At 51.4% G+C, this 16,450-nt stretch overlaps 8 non-coding genes across 8 annotated transcripts; all 8 read right to left on the bottom strand.

The window, feature by feature from the left end:
* Positions 1–828: 828 nt before the first annotated feature.
* Positions 829–1,020, bottom strand: LOC132831720 (U2 spliceosomal RNA). Its single transcript, XR_009646673.1, has one exon. It is a non-coding gene; the product is annotated as a U2 spliceosomal RNA (small nuclear RNA).
* Positions 1,021–2,832: 1,812 nt separating this feature from the next.
* Positions 2,833–3,024, bottom strand: LOC132831718 (U2 spliceosomal RNA). The gene has a single exon (XR_009646671.1). It is a non-coding gene; the product is annotated as a U2 spliceosomal RNA (small nuclear RNA).
* A 1,812-nt stretch (positions 3,025–4,836) lies between these two features.
* LOC132831717 (U2 spliceosomal RNA) lies at positions 4,837–5,028 on the bottom strand. The gene has a single exon (XR_009646670.1). It is a non-coding gene; the product is annotated as a U2 spliceosomal RNA (small nuclear RNA).
* Positions 5,029–6,840: 1,812 nt separating this feature from the next.
* On the bottom strand, positions 6,841–7,032 carry LOC132831716 (U2 spliceosomal RNA). Its single transcript, XR_009646669.1, has one exon. It is a non-coding gene; the product is annotated as a U2 spliceosomal RNA (small nuclear RNA).
* A 1,812-nt stretch (positions 7,033–8,844) lies between these two features.
* On the bottom strand, positions 8,845–9,036 carry LOC132831715 (U2 spliceosomal RNA). The gene has a single exon (XR_009646668.1). It is a non-coding gene; the product is annotated as a U2 spliceosomal RNA (small nuclear RNA).
* A 1,812-nt stretch (positions 9,037–10,848) lies between these two features.
* On the bottom strand, positions 10,849–11,040 carry LOC132831714 (U2 spliceosomal RNA). Its single transcript, XR_009646667.1, has one exon. It is a non-coding gene; the product is annotated as a U2 spliceosomal RNA (small nuclear RNA).
* A 1,810-nt stretch (positions 11,041–12,850) lies between these two features.
* Positions 12,851–13,042, bottom strand: LOC132831713 (U2 spliceosomal RNA). Its single transcript, XR_009646666.1, has one exon. It is a non-coding gene; the product is annotated as a U2 spliceosomal RNA (small nuclear RNA).
* Positions 13,043–14,854: 1,812 nt separating this feature from the next.
* LOC132831711 (U2 spliceosomal RNA) lies at positions 14,855–15,046 on the bottom strand. Its single transcript, XR_009646665.1, has one exon. It is a non-coding gene; the product is annotated as a U2 spliceosomal RNA (small nuclear RNA).
* Between the last annotated feature and the right edge of the window lie 1,404 nt (positions 15,047–16,450).

The raw sequence follows: 16,450 nt of genomic DNA, 5'->3' as shown, positions 1-16,450 counted from the left end.
TTTCGCTACTTGCACCGCAAATGATGACAAATCGTTCCAAATCGTACGGGTGGCACAGTGGATCAGTGGTTAGTACGGCTGCCTGGTGGCACCAGGGAGCTGAAGCCAGTTCCAGCCTTGGGCGATGGTCTGCGTGAATAATCTTTACGTGCAGACGTAGCTACTAAAGCAGGTCGCTTCCGTACAGTAGTTTGCGAAGAAACAAACAGAGATGGGGGTTTCACTCTATTCAGGAAACAGACCAAAGACATTTCTTTCTTGTTCAAGAAAATATTAGGATAAATTTGTTGCCTCGGGGTTGGGGGGGGAGGGGGGGGGGTTGGGAAGGGGCTGTGGGGGCTGATCTGATAGCCATTTGACATTGGCTGAGTCATGGGATCCCACAACCTGATTTGACTGTGTTAAAAATCCCACAACACCAGGGTTCAGCCCAACGGGGTTCTTTGAAATTACAGCAGTCACCCCACCCCCCGCCACCGCCGTACCATCGGTGGGATACGTTCCAAGAACGACCGCAGAAGCCCAAAACGGCAGACAAGGGCAAATCCATTCATTCAAATTGGCAAGTTACCTTCCTGGCAGGCCCCTGGTTCCAGAATGTTCCCTGTAGCACGTTGGGGTTACCCCTGTCCTGGCTTTCAGCGTGCTGCACCTTCATCAGGTAACTGCAGAGCAGGTTCATAAGACAGAAAACCCGTAACAAAAGACGATAGTTTCCTGCAACTGAAAAGACAATAGATGCAACAATCACTGACTGCCATCAACACGGCAAACTAGCAAAGGCAAGAGATTCACATTGCATTCACCTGCTTTTGAACTTGGGTAAGCGTTGGGTGCACCATTCCTGGAAACACTGCAATACCAGGCTGATACATGGAGAGGACAGAGCAAGCCCTTAAGCCATCTCCCTGCTCCAAAAATCCATTTAATACAAACACTCCCACCTTCGGGAGATATCAGCGATTAAACTGATAAGAACAGAAACTACACATATTCCAAGCCAAAAGGCCGAGAAGCGATAGCACATTAATACTCCAACGGTGGAGGTCATATTTGCCGACTATCCTTTCCATCAGTTTGATGATATTCAAAGTTCCTTTATTCCCTTACCGTCTACCTTCCTTCCAAGATATCCAACCAGACCGGAAGATCACTCTGCAGCAGTCGCTGTGCTTTACCCGTGGTTTTCTGTTACGTAGCCGCGTAGGTCGCGCTGACGACCAATCAGATGGCACGGGCCGGAGCCACCGCACGTCAGGTCGACTGCAGAGAGGTTTCTCCCGGTGATCGGGGACAGCGGCGGCGGCAGGGTCATTCATTCCCCCGGCAGGGTCATTCATTCCCCCGGCATCTACAAGATTCACCAGAATTCCTCAGGCAGCACCTTGCAAACCCATGGCCAACGCAGCCTCGAAGGATGACGGCAGCAGATCCACGGGAACACCACCATTCGCAAGTTCTCCCCCGCGCCGAGGCACTCGCTGTCCTGAATTGCAAATATGTCCTTGTTCCTCCGGTGTTACCGGGTCAAAATCGGGAATCCCCGCCCAAACAGCATCGCGGGGCTACCGACAGCACTTGGACTGCAGCGGTTCGAGAGAGCAGCTCACCACCAGGCTGATCTCGGCATGGGCGAGAAATGTTGGCCTTGACGGAAAGATCCTATTCATTGCCTCCCCTTGTGTTGGTGTAGATTGCCCATAAATGCCAATCATCGTTTCCCTCACGTACAGGATTCGCTCCTCGGCATTCCGCATCAATCCGAAAAGTTGCGAAAAGCGAATTACGTCCGTGCACCCTTTCTTTATCGTCCACTTTCAATATCCTCTCTACTTGTATCCGACTCTCTGTGGAGAATGGGGAGGGAGCTGATCTCCCCGTGTAAACATGTCACGCTGCAAGCGCGCCTCATCACCACCAGCAGCTCGATTCGACATCTCCGTTCACATTGCTGCAGATCGCTGACAACATTATAATCCGACCCAGTTGACAAACTGACAACTGTTTCGCTACTTGCACCGCAAATGATGACAAATCGTTCCAAATCGTACGGGTGGCACAGTGGATCAGTGGTTAGTACGGCTGCCTGGTGGCACCAGGGAGCTGAAGCCAGTTCCAGCCTTGGGCGATCGTCTGCGTGAATAATCTTTACGTACAGACGTAGCTACTAAAGCAGGTCGCTTCCGTACAGTAGTTTGCGAAGAAACAAACAGAGATGGGGGTTTCACTCTATTCAGGAAACAGACCAAAGACATTTCTTTCTTGTTCAAGAAAATATTAGGATAAATTTGTTGCCTCGGGGTTGGAGGGGGAGGTGGGGGGGTTGGGAAGGGGCTGTGGGGGCTGATCTGATAGCCATTTGACATTGGCTGAGTCATGGGATCCCACAACCTGATTTGACTGTGTTAAAAATCCCACAACACCAGGGTTCAGCCCAACGGGGTTCTTTGAAATTACAGCAGTCACCCCACCCCCCGCCACCGCCGTACCATCGGTGGGATACGTTCCAAGAACGACCGCAGAAGCCCAAAACGGCAGACAAGGGCAAATCCATTCATTCAAATTGGCAAGTTACCTTCCTGGCAGGCCCCTGGTTCCAGAATGTTCCCTGTAGCACGTTGGGGTTACCCCTGTCCTGGCTTTCAGCGTGCTGCACCTTCATCAGGTAACTGCAGAGCAGGTTCATAAGACAGAAAACCCGTAACAAAAGACGATAGTTTCCTGCAACTGAAAAGACAATAGATGCAACAATCACTGACTGCCATCAACACGGCAAACTAGCAAAGGCAAGAGATTCACATTGCATTCACCTGCTTTTGAACTTGGGTAAGCGTTGGGTGCACCATTCCTGGAAACACTGCAATACCAGGCTGATACATGGAGAGGACAGAGCAAGCCCTTAAGCCATCTCCCTGCTCCAAAAATCCATTTAATACAAACACTCCCACCTTCGGGAGATATCAGCGATTAAACTGATAAGAACAGAAACTACACATATTCCAAGCCAAAAGGCCGAGAAGCGATAGCACATTAATACTCCAACGGTGGAGGTCATATTTGCCGACTATCCTTTCCATCAGTTTGATGATATTCAAAGTTCCTTTATTCCCTTACCGTCTACCTTCCTTCCAAGATATCCAACCAGACCGGAAGATCACTCTGCAGCAGTCGCTGTGCTTTACCCGTGGTTTTCTGTTACGTAGCCGCGTAGGTCGCGCTGACGACCAATCAGATGGCACGGGCCGGAGCCACCGCACGTCAGGTCGACTGCAGAGAGGTTTCTCCCGGTGATCGGGGACAGCGGCGGCGGCAGGGTCATTCATTCCCCCGGCAGGGTCATTCATTCCCCCGGCATCTACAAGATTCACCAGAATTCCTCAGGCAGCACCTTGCAAACCCATGGCCAACGCAGCCTCGAAGGATGACGGCAGCAGATCCACGGGAACACCACCATTCGCAAGTTCTCCCCCGCGCCGAGGCACTCGCTGTCCTGAATTGCAAATATGTCCTTGTTCCTCCGGTGTTACCGGGTCAAAATCGGGAATCCCCGCCCAAACAGCATCGCGGGGCTACCGACAGCACTTGGACTGCAGCGGTTCGAGAGAGCAGCTCACCACCAGGCTGATCTCGGCATGGGCGAGAAATGTTGGCCTTGACGGAAAGATCCTATTCATTGCCTCCCCTTGTGTTGGTGTAGATTGCCCATAAATGCCAATCATCGTTTCCCTCACGTACAGGATTCGCTCCTCGGCATTCCGCATCAATCCGAAAAGTTGCGAAAAGCGAATTACGTCCGTGCACCCTTTCTTTATCGTCCACTTTCAATATCCTCTCTACTTGTATCCGACTCTCTGTGGAGAATGGGGAGGGAGCTGATCTCCCCGTGTAAACATGTCACGCTGCAAGCGCGCCTCATCACCACCAGCAGCTCGATTCGACATCTCCGTTCACATTGCTGCAGATCGCTGACAACATTATAATCCGACCCAGTTGACAAACTGACAACTGTTTCGCTACTTGCACCGCAAATGATGACAAATCGTTCCAAATCGTACGGGTGGCACAGTGGATCAGTGGTTAGTACGGCTGCCTGGTGGCACCAGGGAGCTGAAGCCAGTTCCAGCCTTGGGCGATCGTCTGCGTGAATAATCTTTACGTGCAGACGTAGCTACTAAAGCAGGTCGCTTCCGTACAGTAGTTTGCGAAGAAACAAACAGAGATGGGGGTTTCACTCTATTCAGGAAACAGACCAAAGACATTTCTTTCTTGTTCAAGAAAATATTAGGATAAATTTGTTGCCTCGGGGTTGGGGGGGGAGGCGGGGGGGTTGGGAAGGGGCTGTGGGGGCTGATCTGATAGCCATTTGACATTGGCTGAGTCATGGGATCCCACAACCTGATTTGACTGTGTTAAAAATCCCACAACACCAGGGTTCAGCCCAACGGGGTTCTTTGAAATTACAGCAGTCACCCCACCCCCCGCCACCGCCGTACCATCGGTGGGATACGTTCCAAGAACGACCGCAGAAGCCCAAAACGGCAGACAAGGTCAAATCCATTCATTCAAATTGGCAAGTTACCTTCCTGGCAGGCCCCTGGTTCCAGAATGTTCCCTGTAGCACGTTGGGGTTACCCCTGTCCTGGCTTTCAGCGTGCTGCACCTTCATCAGGTAACTGCAGAGCAGGTTCATAAGACAGAAAACCCGTAACAAAAGACGATAGTTTCCTGCAACTGAAAAGACAATAGATGCAACAATCACTGACTGCCATCAACACGGCAAACTAGCAAAGGCAAGAGATTCACATTGCATTCACCTGCTTTTGAACTTGGGTAAGCGTTGGGTGCACCATTCCTGGAAACACTGCAATACCAGGCTGATACATGGAGAGGACAGAGCAAGCCCTTAAGCCATCTCCCTGCTCCAAAAATCCATTTAATACAAACACTCCCACCTTCGGGAGATATCAGCGATTAAACTGATAAGAACAGAAACTACACATATTCCAAGCCAAAAGGCCGAGAAGCGATAGCACATCAATACTCCAACGGTGGAGGTCATATTTGCCGACTATCCTTTCCATCAGTTTGATGATATTCAAAGTTCCTTTATTCCCTTACCGTCTACCTTCCTTCCAAGATATCCAACCAGACCGGAAGATCACTCTGCAGCAGTCGCTGTGCTTTACCCGTGGTTTTCTGTTACGTAGCCGCGTAGGTCGCGCTGACGACCAATCAGATGGCACGGGCCGGAGCCACCGCACGTCAGGTCGACTGCAGAGAGGTTTCTCCCGGTGATCGGGGACAGCGGCGGCGGCAGGGTCATTCATTCCCCCGGCAGGGTCATTCATTCCCCCGGCATCTACAAGATTCACCAGAATTCCTCAGGCAGCACCTTGTAAACCCATGGCCAACGCAGCCTCGAAGGATGACGGCAGCAGATCCACGGGAACACCACCATTCGCAAGTTCTCCCCCGCGCCGAGGCACTCGCTGTCCTGAATTGCAAATATGTCCTTGTTCCTCCGGTGTTACCGGGTCAAAATCGGGAATCCCCGCCCAAACAGCATCGCGGGGCTACCGACAGCACTTGGACTGCAGCGGTTCGAGAGAGCAGCTCACCACCAGGCTGATCTCGGCATGGGCGAGAAATGTTGGCCTTGACGGAAAGATCCTATTCATTGCCTCCCCTTGTGTTGGTGTAGATTGCCCATAAATGCCAATCATCGTTTCCCTCACGTACAGGATTCGCTCCTCGGCATTCCGCATCAATCCGAAAAGTTGCGAAAAGCGAATTACGTCCGTGCACCCTTTCTTTATCGTCCACTTTCAATATCCTCTCTACTTGTATCCGACTCTCTGTGGAGAATGGGGAGGGAGCTGATCTCCCCGTGTAAACATGTCACGCTGCAAGCGCGCCTCATCACCACCAGCAGCTCGATTCGACATCTCCGTTCACATTGCTGCAGATCGCTGACAACATTATAATCCGACCCAGTTGACAAACTGACAACTGTTTCGCTACTTGCACCGCAAATGATGACAAATCGTTCCAAATCGTACGGGTGGCACAGTGGATCAGTGGTTAGTACGGCTGCCTGGTGGCACCAGGGAGCTGAAGCCAGTTCCAGCCTTGGGCGATCGTCTGCGTGAATAATCTTTACGTACAGACGTAGCTACTAAAGCAGGTCGCTTCCGTACAGTAGTTTGCGAAGAAACAAACAGAGATGGGGGTTTCACTCTATTCAGGAAACAGACCAAAGACATTTCTTTCTTGTTCAAGAAAATATTAGGATAAATTTGTTGCCTCGGGGTTGGAGGGGGAGGTGGGGGGGTTGGGAAGGGGCTGTGGGGGCTGATCTGATAGCCATTTGACATTGGCTGAGTCATGGGATCCCACAACCTGATTTGACTGTGTTAAAAATCCCACAACACCAGGTTTCAGCCCAACGGGGTTCTTTGAAATTACAGCAGTCACCCCACCCCCCGCCACCGCCGTACCATCGGTGGGATACGTTCCAAGAACGACCGCAGAAGCCCAAAACGGCAGACAAGGGCAAATCCATTCATTCAAATTGGCAAGTTACCTTCCTGGCAGGCCCCTGGTTCCAGAATGTTCCCTGTAGCACGTTGGGGTTACCCCTGTCCTGGCTTTCAGCGTGCTGCACCTTCATCAGGTAACTGCAGAGCAGGTTCATAAGACAGAAAACCCGTAACAAAAGACGATAGTTTCCTGCAACTGAAAAGACAATAGATGCAACAATCACTGACTGCCATCAACACGGCAAACTAGCAAAGGCAAGAGATTCACATTGCATTCACCTGCTTTTGAACTTGGGTAGGCGTTGGGTGCACCATTCCTGGAAACACTGCAATACCAGGCTGATACATGGAGAGGACAGAGCAAGCCCTTAAGCCATCTCCCTGCTCCAAAAATCCATTTAATACAAACACTCCCACCTTCGGGAGATATCAGCGATTAAACTGATAAGAACAGAAACTACACATATTCCAAGCCAAAAGGCCGAGAAGCGATAGCACATTAATACTCCAACGGTGGAGGTCATATTTGCCGACTATCCTTTCCATCAGTTTGATGATATTCAAAGTTCCTTTATTCCCTTACCGTCTACCTTCCTTCCAAGATATCCAACCAGACCGGAAGATCACTCTGCAGCAGTCGCTGTGCTTTCCCCGTGGTTTTCTGTTACGTAGCCGCGTAGGTCGCGCTGACGACCAATCAGATGGCACGGGCCGGAGCCACCGCACGTCAGGTCGACTGCAGAGAGGTTTCTCCCGGTGATCGGGGACAGCGGCGGCGGCAGGGTCATTCATTCCCCCGGCAGGGTCATTCATTCCCCCGGCATCTACAAGATTCACCAGAATTCCTCAGGCAGCACCTTGCAAACCCATGGCCAACGCAGCCTCGAAGGATGACGGCAGCAGATCCACGGGAACACCACCATTCGCAAGTTCTCCCCCGCGCCGAGGCACTCGCTGTCCTGAATTGCAAATATGTCCTTGTTCCTCCGGTGTTACCGGGTCAAAATCGGGAATCCCCGCCCAAACAGCATCGCGGGGCTACCGACAGCACTTGGACTGCAGCGGTTCGAGAGAGCAGCTCACCACCAGGCTGATCTCGGCATGGGCGAGAAATGTTGGCCTTGACGGAAAGATCCTATTCATTGCCTCCCCTTGTGTTGGTGTAGATTGCCCATAAATGCCAATCATCGTTTCCCTCACGTACAGGATTCGCTCCTCGGCATTCCGCATCAATCCGAAAAGTTGCGAAAAGCGAATTACGTCCGTGCACCCTTTCTTTATCGTCCACTTTCAATATCCTCTCTACTTGTATCCGACTCTCTGTGGAGAATGGGGAGGGAGCTGATCTCCCCGTGTAAACATGTCACGCTGCAAGCGCGCCTCATCACCACCAGCAGCTCGATTCGACATCTCCGTTCACATTGCTGCAGATCGCTGACAACATTATAATCCGACCCAGTTGACAAACTGACAACTGTTTCGCTACTTGCACCGCAAATGATGACAAATCGTTCCAAATCGTACGGGTGGCACAGTGGATCAGTGGTTAGTACGGCTGCCTGGTGGCACCAGGGAGCTGAAGCCAGTTCCAGCCTTGGGCGATGGTCTGCGTGAATAATCTTTACGTGCAGACGTAGCTACTAAAGCAGGTCGCTTCCGTACAGTAGTTTGCGAAGAAACAAACAGAGATGGGGGTTTCACTCTATTCAGGAAACAGACCAAAGACATTTCTTTCTTGTTCAAGAAAATATTAGGATAAATTTGTTGCCTCGGGGTTGGGGGGGGAGGCGGGGGGGTTGGGAAGGGGCTGTGGGGGCTGATCTGATAGCCATTTGACATTGGCTGAGTCATGGGATCCCACAACCTGATTTGACTGTGTTAAAAATCCCACAACACCAGGGTTCAGCCCAACGGGGTTCTTTGAAATTACAGCAGTCACCCCACCCCCCGCCACCGCCGTACCATCGGTGGGATACGTTCCAAGAACGACCGCAGAAGCCCAAAACGGCAGACAAGGTCAAATCCATTCATTCAAATTGGCAAGTTACCTTCCTGGCAGGCCCCTGGTTCCAGAATGTTCCCTGTAGCACGTTGGGGTTACCCCTGTCCTGGCTTTCAGCGTGCTGCACCTTCATCAGGTAACTGCAGAGCAGGTTCATAAGACAGAAAACCCGTAACAAAAGACGATAGTTTCCTGCAACTGAAAAGACAATAGATGCAACAATCACTGACTGCCATCAACACGGCAAACTAGCAAAGGCAAGAGATTCACATTGCATTCACCTGCTTTTGAACTTGGGTAAGCGTTGGGTGCACCATTCCTGGAAACACTGCAATACCAGGCTGATACATGGAGAGGACAGAGCAAGCCCTTAAGCCATCTCCCTGCTCCAAAAATCCATTTAATACAAACACTCCCACCTTCGGGAGATATCAGCGATTAAACTGATAAGAACAGAAACTACACATATTCCAAGCCAAAAGGCCGAGAAGCGATAGCACATTAATACTCCAACGGTGGAGGTCATATTTGCCGACTATCCTTTCCATCAGTTTGATGATATTCAAAGTTCCTTTATTCCCTTACCGTCTACCTTCCTTCCAAGATATCCAACCAGACCGGAAGATCACTCTGCAGCAGTCGCTGTGCTTTCCCCGTGGTTTTCTGTTACGTAGCCGCGTAGGTCGCGCTGACGACCAATCAGATGGCACGGGCCGGAGCCACCGCACGTCAGGTCGACTGCAGAGAGGTTTCTCCCGGTGATCGGGGACAGCGGCGGCGGCAGGGTCATTCATTCCCCCGGCAGGGTCATTCATTCCCCCGGCATCTACAAGATTCACCAGAATTCCTCAGGCAGCACCTTGCAAACCCATGGCCAACGCAGCCTCGAAGGATGACGGCAGCAGATCCACGGGAACACCACCATTCGCAAGTTCTCCCCCGCGCCGAGGCACTCGCTGTCCTGAATTGCAAATATGTCCTTGTTCCTCCGGTGTTACCGGGTCAAAATCGGGAATCCCCGCCCAAACAGCATCGCGGGGCTACCGACAGCACTTGGACTGCAGCGGTTCGAGAGAGCAGCTCACCACCAGGCTGATCTCGGCATGGGCGAGAAATGTTGGCCTTGACGGAAAGATCCTATTCATTGCCTCCCCTTGTGTTGGTGTAGATTGCCCATAAATGCCAATCATCGTTTCCCTCACGTACAGGATTCGCTCCTCGGCATTCCGCATCAATCCGAAAAGTTGCGAAAAGCGAATTACGTCCGTGCACCCTTTCTTTATCGTCCACTTTCAATATCCTCTCTACTTGTATCCGACTCTCTGTGGAGAATGGGGAGGGAGCTGATCTCCCCGTGTAAACATGTCACGCTGCAAGCGCGCCTCATCACCACCAGCAGCTCGATTCGACATCTCCGTTCACATTGCTGCAGATCGCTGACAACATTATAATCCGACCCAGTTGACAAACTGACAACTGTTTCGCTACTTGCACCGCAAATGATGACAAATCGTTCCAAATCGTACGGGTGGCACAGTGGATCAGTGGTTAGTACGGCTGCCTGGTGGCACCAGGGAGCTGAAGCCAGTTCCAGCCTTGGGCGATCGTCTGCGTGAATAATCTTTACGTACAGACGTAGCTACTAAAGCAGGTCGCTTCCGTACAGTAGTTTGCGAAGAAACAAACAGAGATGGGGGTTTCACTCTATTCAGGAAACAGACCAAAGACATTTCTTTCTTGTTCAAGAAAATATTAGGATAAATTTGTTGCCTCGGGGTTGGAGGGGGAGGTGGGGGGGTTGGGAAGGGGCTGTGGGGGCTGATCTGATAGCCATTTGACATTGGCTGAGTCATGGGATCCCACAACCTGATTTGACTGTGTTAAAAATCCCACAACACCAGGTTTCAGCCCAACGGGGTTCTTTGAAATTACAGCAGTCACCCCACCCCCCGCCACCGCCGTACCATCGGTGGGATACGTTCCAAGAACGACCGCAGAAGCCCAAAACGGCAGACAAGGGCAAATCCATTCATTCAAATTGGCAAGTTACCTTCCTGGCAGGCCCCTGGTTCCAGAATGTTCCCTGTAGCACGTTGGGGTTACCCCTGTCCTGGCTTTCAGCGTGCTGCACCTTCATCAGGTAACTGCAGAGCAGGTTCATAAGACAGAAAACCCGTAACAAAAGACGATAGTTTCCTGCAACTGAAAAGACAATAGATGCAACAATCACTGACTGCCATCAACACGGCAAACTAGCAAAGGCAAGAGATTCACATTGCATTCACCTGCTTTTGAACTTGGGTAAGCGTTGGGTGCACCATTCCTGGAAACACTGCAATACCAGGCTGATACATGGAGAGGACAGAGCAAGCCCTTAAGCCATCTCCCTGCTCCAAAAATCCATTTAATACAAACACTCCCACCTTCGGGAGATATCAGCGATTAAACTGATAAGAACAGAAACTACACATATTCCAAGCCAAAAGGCCGAGAAGCGATAGCACATCAATACTCCAACGGTGGAGGTCATATTTGCCGACTATCCTTTCCATCAGTTTGATGATATTCAAAGTTCCTTTATTCCCTTACCGTCTACCTTCCTTCCAAGATATCCAACCAGACCGGAAGATCACTCTGCAGCAGTCGCTGTGCTTTACCCGTGGTTTTCTGTTACGTAGCCGCGTAGGTCGCGCTGACGACCAATCAGATGGCACGGGCCGGAGCCACCGCACGTCAGGTCGACTGCAGAGAGGTTTCTCCCGGTGATCGGGGACAGCGGCGGCGGCAGGGTCATTCATTCCCCCGGCAGGGTCATTCATTCCCCCGGCATCTACAAGATTCACCAGAATTCCTCAGGCAGCACCTTGCAAACCCATGGCCAACGCAGCCTCGAAGGATGACGGCAGCAGATCCACGGGAACACCACCATTCGCAAGTTCTCCCCCGCGCCGAGGCACTCGCTGTCCTGAATTGCAAATATGTCCTTGTTCCTCCGGTGTTACCGGGTCAAAATCGGGAATCCCCGCCCAAACAGCATCGCGGGGCTACCGACAGCACTTGGACTGCAGCGGTTCGAGAGAGCAGCTCACCACCAGGCTGATCTCGGCATGGGCGAGAAATGTTGGCCTTGACGGAAAGATCCTATTCATTGCCTCCCCTTGTGTTGGTGTAGATTGCCCATAAATGCCAATCATCGTTTCCCTCACGTACAGGATTCGCTCCTCGGCATTCCGCATCAATCCGAAAAGTTGCGAAAAGCGAATTACGTCCGTGCACCCTTTCTTTATCGTCCACTTTCAATATCCTCTCTACTTGTATCCGACTCTCTGTGGAGAATGGGGAGGGAGCTGATCTCCCCGTGTAAACATGTCACGCTGCAAGCGCGCCTCATCACCACCAGCAGCTCGATTCGACATCTCCGTTCACATTGCTGCAGATCGCTGACAACATTATAATCCGACCCAGTTGACAAACTGACAACTGTTTCGCTACTTGCACCGCAAATGATGACAAATCGTTCCAAATCGTACGGGTGGCACAGTGGATCAGTGGTTAGTACGGCTGCCTGGTGGCACCAGGGAGCTGAAGCCAGTTCCAGCCTTGGGCGATGGTCTGCGTGAATAATCTTTACGTGCAGACGTAGCTACTAAAGCAGGTCGCTTCCGTACAGTAGTTTGCGAAGAAACAAACAGAGATGGGGGTTTCACTCTATTCAGGAAACAGACCAAAGACATTTCTTTCTTGTTCAAGAAAATATTAGGATAAATTTGTTGCCTCGGGGTTGGGGGGGAGGCGGGGGGGTTGGGAAGGGGCTGTGGGGGCTGATCTGATAGCCATTTGACATTGGCTGAGTCATGGGATCCCACAACCTGATTTGACTGTGTTAAAAATCCCACAACACCAGGTTCAGCCCAACGGGGTTCTTTGAAATTACAGCAGTCACCCCACCCCCCGCCACCGCCGTACCATCGGTGGGATACGTTCCAAGAACGACCGCAGAAGCCCAAAACGGCAGACAAGGGCAAATCCATTCATTCAAATTGGCAAGTTACCTTCCTGGCAGGCCCCTGGTTCCAGAATGTTCCCTGTAGCACGTTGGGGTTACCCCTGTCCTGGCTTTCAGCGTGCTGCACCTTCATCAGGTAACTGCAGAGCAGGTTCATAAGACAGAAAACCCGTAACAAAAGACGATAGTTTCCTGCAACTGAAAAGACAATAGATGCAACAATCACTGACTGCCATCAACACGGCAAACTAGCAAAGGCAAGAGATTCACATTGCATTCACCTGCTTTTGAACTTGGGTAAGCGTTGGGTGCACCATTCCTGGAAACACTGCAATACCAGGCTGATACATGGAGAGGACAGAGCAAGCCCTTAAGCCATCTCCCTGCTCCAAAAATCCATTTAATACAAACACTCCCACCTTCGGGAGATATCAGCGATTAAACTGATAAGAACAGAAACTACACATATTCCAAGCCAAAAGGCCGAGAAGCGATAGCACATTAATACTCCAACGGTGGAGGTCATATTTGCCGACTATCCTTTCCATCAGTTTGATGATATTCAAAGTTCCTTTATTCCCTTACCGTCTACCTTCCTTCCAAGATATCCAACCAGACCGGAAGATCACTCTGCAGCAGTCGCTGTGCTTTACCCGTGGTTTTCTGTTACGTAGCCGCGTAGGTCGCGCTGACGACCAATCAGATGGCACGGGCCGGAGCCACCGCACGTCAGGTCGACTGCAGAGAGGTTTCTCCCGGTGATCGGGGACAGCGGCGGCGGCAGGGTCATTCATTCCCCCGGCAGGGTCATTCATTCCCCCGGCATCTACAAGATTCACCAGAATTCCTCAGGCAGCACCTTGTAAACCCATGGCCAACGCAGCCTCGAAGGATGACGGCAGCAGATCCACGGGAACACCACCATTCGCAAGTTCTCCCCCGCGCCGAGGCACTCGCTGTCCTGAATTGCAAATATGTCCTTGTTCCTCCGGTGTTACCGGGTCAAAATCGGGAATCCCCGCCCAAACAGCATCGCGGGGCTACCGACAGCACTTGGACTGCAGCGGTTCGAGAGAGCAGCTCACCACCAGGCTGATCTCGGCATGGGCGAGAAATGTTGGCCTTGACGGAAAGATCCTATTCATTGCCTCCCCTTGTGTTGGTGTAGATTGCCCATAAATGCCAATCATCGTTTCCCTCACGTACAGGATTCGCTCCTCGGCATTCCGCATCAATCCGAAAAGTTGCGAAAAGCGAATTACGTCCGTGCACCCTTTCTTTATCGTCCACTTTCAATATCCTCTCTACTTGTATCCGACTCTCTGTGGAGAATGGGGAGGGAGCTGATCTCCCCGTGTAAACATGTCACGCTGCAAGCGCGCCTCATCACCACCAGCAGCTCGATTCGACATCTCCGTTCACATTGCTGCAGATCGCTGACAACATTATAATCCGACCCAGTTGACAAACTGACAACTGTTTCGCTACTTGCACCGCAAATGATGACAAATCGTTCCAAATCGTACGGGTGGCACAGTGGATCAGTGGTTAGTACGGCTGCCTGGTGGCACCAGGGAGCTGAAGCCAGTTCCAGCCTTGGGCGATCGTCTGCGTGAATAATCTTTACGTACAGACGTAGCTACTAAAGCAGGTCGCTTCCGTACAGTAGTTTGCGAAGAAACAAACAGAGATGGGGGTTTCACTCTATTCAGGAAACAGACCAAAGACATTTCTTTCTTGTTCAAGAAAATATTAGGATAAATTTGTTGCCTCGGGGTTGGAGGGGGAGGTGGGGGGGTTGGGAAGGGGCTGTGGGGGCTGATCTGATAGCCATTTGACATTGGCTGAGTCATGGGATCCCACAACCTGATTTGACTGTGTTAAAAATCCCACAACACCAGGTTTCAGCCCAACGGGGTTCTTTGAAATTACAGCAGTCACCCCACCCCCCGCCACCGCCGTACCATCGGTGGGATACGTTCCAAGAACGACCGCAGAAGCCCAAAACGGCAGACAAGGGCAAATCCATTCATTCAAATTGGCAAGTTACCTTCCTGGCAGGCCCCTGGTTCCAGAATGTTCCCTGTAGCACGTTGGGGTTACCCCTGTCCTGGCTTTCAGCGTGCTGCACCTTCATCAGGTAACTGCAGAGCAGGTTCATAAGACAGAAAACCCGTAACAAAAGACGATAGTTTCCTGCAACTGAAAAGACAATAGATGCAACAATCACTGACTGCCATCAACACGGCAAACTAGCAAAGGCAAGAGATTCACATTGCATTCACCTGCTTTTGAACTTGGGTAGGCGTTGGGTGCACCATTCCTGGAAACACTGCAATACCAGGCTGATACATGGAGAGGACAGAGCAAGCCCTTAAGCCATCTCCCTGCTCCAAAAATCCATTTAATACAAACACTCCCACCTTCGGGAGATATCAGCGATTAAACTGATAAGAACAGAAACTACACATATTCCAAGCCAAAAGGCCGAGAAGCGATAGCACATTAATACTCCAACGGTGGAGGTCATATTTGCCGACTATCCTTTCCATCAGTTTGATGATATTCAAAGTTCCTTTATTCCCTTACCGTCTACCTTCCTTCCAAGATATCCAACCAGACCGGAAGATCACTCTGCAGCAGTCGCTGTGCTTTACCCGTGGTTTTCTGTTACGTAGCCGCGTAGGTCGCGCTGACGACCAATCAGATGGCACGGGCCGGAGCCACCGCACGTCAGGTCGACTGCAGAGAGGTTTCTCCCGGTGATCGGGGACAGCGGCGGCGGCAGGGTCATTCATTCCCCCGGCAGGGTCATTCATTCCCCCGGCATCTACAAGATTCACCAGAATTCCTCAGGCAGCACCTTGCAAACCCATGGCCAACGCAGCCTCGAAGGATGACGGCAGCAGATCCACGGGAACACCACCATTCGCAAGTTCTCCCCCCGCCGAGGCACTCGCTGTCCTGAATTGCAAATATGTCCTTGTTCCTCCGGTGTTACCGGGTCAAAATCGGGAATCCCCGCCCAAACAGCATCGCGGGGCTACCGACAGCACTTGGACTGCAGCGGTTCGAGAGAGCAGCTCACCACCAGGCTGATCTCGGCATGGGCGAGAAATGTTGGCCTTGACGGAAAGATCCTATTCATTGCCTCCCCTTGTGTTGGTGTAGATTGCCCATAAATGCCAATCATCGTTTCCCTCACGTACAGGATTCGCTCCTCGGCATTCCGCATCAATCCGAAAAGTTGCGAAAAGCGAATTACGTCCGTGCACCCTTTCTTTATCGTCCACTTTCAATATCCTCTCTACTTGTATCCGACTCTCTGTGGAGAATGGGGAGGGAGCTGATCTCCCGTGTAAACATGTCACGCTGCAAGCGCGCCTCATCACCACCAGCAGCTCGATTCGACATCTCCGTTCACATTGCTGCAGATCGCTGACAACATTATAATCCGACCCAGTTGACAAACTGACAACTGTTTCGCTACTTGCACCGCAAATGATGACAAATCGTTCCAAATCGTACGGGTGGCACAGTGGATCAGTGGTTAGTACGGCTGCCTGGTGGCACCAGGGAGCTGAAGCCAGTTCCAGCCTTGGGCGATGGTCTGCGTGAATAATCTTTACGTGCAGACGTAGCTACTAAAGCAGGTCGCTTCCGTACAGTAGTTTGCGAAGAAACAAACAGAGATGGGGGTTTCACTCTATTCAGGAAACAGACCAAAGACATTTCTTTCTTGTTCAAGAAAATATTAGGATAAATTTGTTGCCTCGGGGTTGGGGGGGGAGGGCGGGGGGGTTGGGAAGGGGCTGTGGGGGCTGATCTGATAGCCATTTGACATTGGCTGAGTCATGGATCCCACAACCTGATTTGACTGTGTTAAAAATCCCACAACACCAG

This window comes from Hemiscyllium ocellatum, chromosome 33, assembly GCF_020745735.1.
Source record: "Hemiscyllium ocellatum isolate sHemOce1 chromosome 33, sHemOce1.pat.X.cur, whole genome shotgun sequence".
In the NCBI taxonomy this organism is placed as follows: domain Eukaryota; kingdom Metazoa; phylum Chordata; class Chondrichthyes; order Orectolobiformes; family Hemiscylliidae; genus Hemiscyllium; species Hemiscyllium ocellatum.
The sequence above is the reverse complement of the archived record's forward strand: the minus strand, read 5'-3'. Positions and strand labels throughout refer to the sequence as shown.